Source organism: Taudactylus pleione, unplaced genomic scaffold, assembly GCF_031769625.1.
Source record: "Taudactylus pleione unplaced genomic scaffold, aTauple2 ptg000017l, whole genome shotgun sequence".
Lineage (NCBI taxonomy): Eukaryota > Metazoa > Chordata > Amphibia > Anura > Myobatrachidae > Taudactylus > Taudactylus pleione.
The window spans coordinates 13,083,266-13,086,615 of NW_028284419.1; positions in this window are offsets into that span (position 1 = coordinate 13,083,266).

A 3,350-nucleotide genomic window follows, 5' to 3' on the forward strand; every position below is an offset into this window, starting at 1 on the left:
TTACCATCTGCATAGGAGCAGAAAATAAGCATAAATTCCTGTTGAAGGAAAACTAAGACGAGGGCACAGATAATAAGGGTGTACACCCAAGTTACAGCAGTCATTTGCCTCATCTGGGATCATATTTATCCTTTGGAAGGCATTAGTTTGACTGTCATCTGTATAAACTAAACTTGGATGGTATAATGCAAATGTGAATTCATTAGGTAACTATGTGGTATCTAGTGTTATGCTTTGTTCTCATTGGAAACTATATTCTTAGTAACCACTTATTGCTACTATTGGGAATGGCACAACTCAGGAAGGGCAAGCACCAGATTAAAAATAAAGAGCCTCTCAGAGCAGAAGCAGAAGGGTCAGAGTCCTGGCCACATACCTTGCCAAGTGGAGGTTTACTTTCTGGGAATGCTCCCTGGGGTGTTCCGGAGACTAGCAACATGAGCAACATGGAGATGGAAATATGACTGCTGGAGGGTTTGGGGGAAATTATGACGGTGGAAAGAAAGATAACTCTAAATACGGAGATTGCTGAATATAAGGTATAATTCTGGCATTACAACTATACCCTCACTGCCATACACTGCAGGATACGTGATCTGCTAATTGAACCACCATACTGAGGGATTTGTCCTACGTACTGATGAATATATTCAAGTCATCTGCACCATCGACATTGCATCTGCAGTGATCTGCAAATTGGCTGCCATCACAAAGGATTTCCATCTGGTAACTATTAGCTGTATTTGAACTTATACTCTATTGCTCACATTGACATTCACCTGGACACTAACAATATTATATCATTTCCCATCAAGGATTTCCATAGAGTTGAACAGATATATATGACTCACCATATATGCTCCTGAATAGAGATTTTACCTTATATATACATTTTTTTCCTTTTTTATTCTTATTATATTATTGTTTAATAAATGTGTCAAACATTTTAGACATCCGCTTCTCATCTATCATTTTTAAAATTCATTTTTTTATTAATTTTCATTTACCGATAGCTACAAGCGCCAGTCTGTTTATTTATATTGCTACTACTGCTAGTCACTAAGGGGCCCATTTATCAAACTGCAGGTGTTTTCGGGGGTTTACCTCAAATACTAAGTATCCCCCGAATGTATGAAGGAGGGACCGCAGCAGGTATCTCCGCTACCTGCTGCGATCCCTCCATTGCCACCGGCAGCCGCCTCCCCCATAGGTTTCTATGGGGGATGCGATGCTGCCAAATGTATCAATATCGGGAAAGCGAAGCATTCCCGATATTGACCCCAGCAGCTAACACCATCTGAAGATAGCGTTAGCCGCTGTGTCCTATGGGCACTTACCCGCATTTCAGCCGGCGGAGGGATCTTCCAGATCCCTCCGCCAGCAATGGGCACTGCTCACGTGCAGTCCACGGGATTGCGCATGCGCAGCAGCCCTGAATGCGCTCTGGCCACATCGCAGGGACGGGATCTTTTCGGAGCCCGTCTCCCTGCATGTGCCGGGTCATACATTCGGGCGGTATGATCGCATTTTGCAATGCGATCATGGGCGGTACTGCATGCCCTGATCGCATTGCAAAATGTGATCCTTAATAAATGGGCCCCTAACTGACTATAAAAGAAAGACAATAATAGGTGGCTGCAGTGGACACAGACTTCTAATTTGTGCATACCAAAGAGTGTAAAAGACAACCCTAGTGCTCTCGCACTGCTTACCAACCGATATATATATGTGAAGCTCGGTGGCTCACACCAGTCGTTATATTGTTGTACATGAGAAGGGATCACACATTATAGTTTTAAGTGCAAAAGGAGAAAAAGAGGTTGATGTAATGCAAATTAATAGTATGTTATTGGTGCAAACTCATTCGAATGTATTCATTGTAAATTATAGCAATGTAAAGATTATAACTTAAATACTGTTCTTAAAATAATTAAGAATATGAAAGAAGTTTACAAATGAATAACTTGGAGTGTTTATTTACATGAGAACATTTCCGGTTTCAACTATCATCACATTACAATATATTTTGGTGGGTTTTCCCAAGTAGGCCTACTATCTATTTACTTATACTTGGGTGGAGGCACTGGATTAATTATAGAGGAAAGGTACACCACTTAGAGAGAGGTTAAGGGTGGGTACATTAGGAGTAACAAAGGTGTTAGTAACTCAGTATCCCTTTTAGAAAGCAAAGGGGGGTTACACATATTATATAGCGCTACAAATAATGTTGTGATCCTAGTACTACAATCACATTTCACATCTACTGCTGAGAGAGAATTACAACTTATCACATTGATTTATGAGCAGACGAGCTCCATCCAGTGTTTGTTTATTCAAAATAAACACAGTGTTCTCCTTTTCGCCTCAGTGACTGTGATGATGTATGATCCAAACACTGTTACACCTAGCAGTGAGTAGACATATGCTCTCTCTGGCACAGGGCACCAAAAAGTCTAGTTACGGCTCTGTTTGACATACAATACAACATCCAGGGCCACCAAGAGCCATGCTGAGCCTGGGTGACAGGGGGCGTGGCCTAATTGTGGGAGGTGTGGTCTCGCCCCCCTTAGGAAAAAAAACACAGGAAAGAAAACATTTTGCTGCGTGCTGGGAGGGGGGTGCTGTGAGCCCCTCAGCCCGGCACACAGCCAATGGGGGGCGCGATCAGCATGGTCACTCCCCCCATAGGAATAAGAGACTGCTTAGCAGCTGCGAGCAGTCTCCCACTGAATATCATGCTGGGCTGCTGTTATGTAGAAGGGAGGGGGGGCAGTGCTGGGCCCCTCTTGCAAGACAGGGCCCGGGTAATATGTACCCGCCCCCCCACTCTTCTTGGCGCCCCTGACAACATCCAGCACATACATGAAATCTCCTGTAGAATGGTCCAGATATCTGAAGTGAGATTTCTGAAGTCCAAAGGCCTGCTCAATGCAGGGCCGGTGCAAGGTTTCAGGGCGCCCTAGGCAAAGGTGCACAATGCCGCCCCTGTTTTCCCGCAAACCCTCCACCCAGCTCACAGACACATACACAGTGCCCTAATAATATTCACATGACCTGAATTAAAGGGATGATTCCCCCTGCAGTGCCCCCAGTAGTAAGGGCACCTGTAGTGCCCCCCAGTTGTAATGCCCTTGATGTGCGCCCAGTAGTAGTGCTCCCTTCAGTGTCCCCAGTAGTAATGCCCTTGTAGTGCCCCCAGTAGTAATGCTCCCTGCAGTACCCCAGTAGTAAGGGCCCCTGTAGTGCCCCCAGCTGTAGTGCTCCCAATAGTGCCCCCATATGATGCCCCCAGTAATAAGGCCCCTGTAGTGCCCCCAATAGTAAGGCCCCTGCAGTGCCCCCATATGATG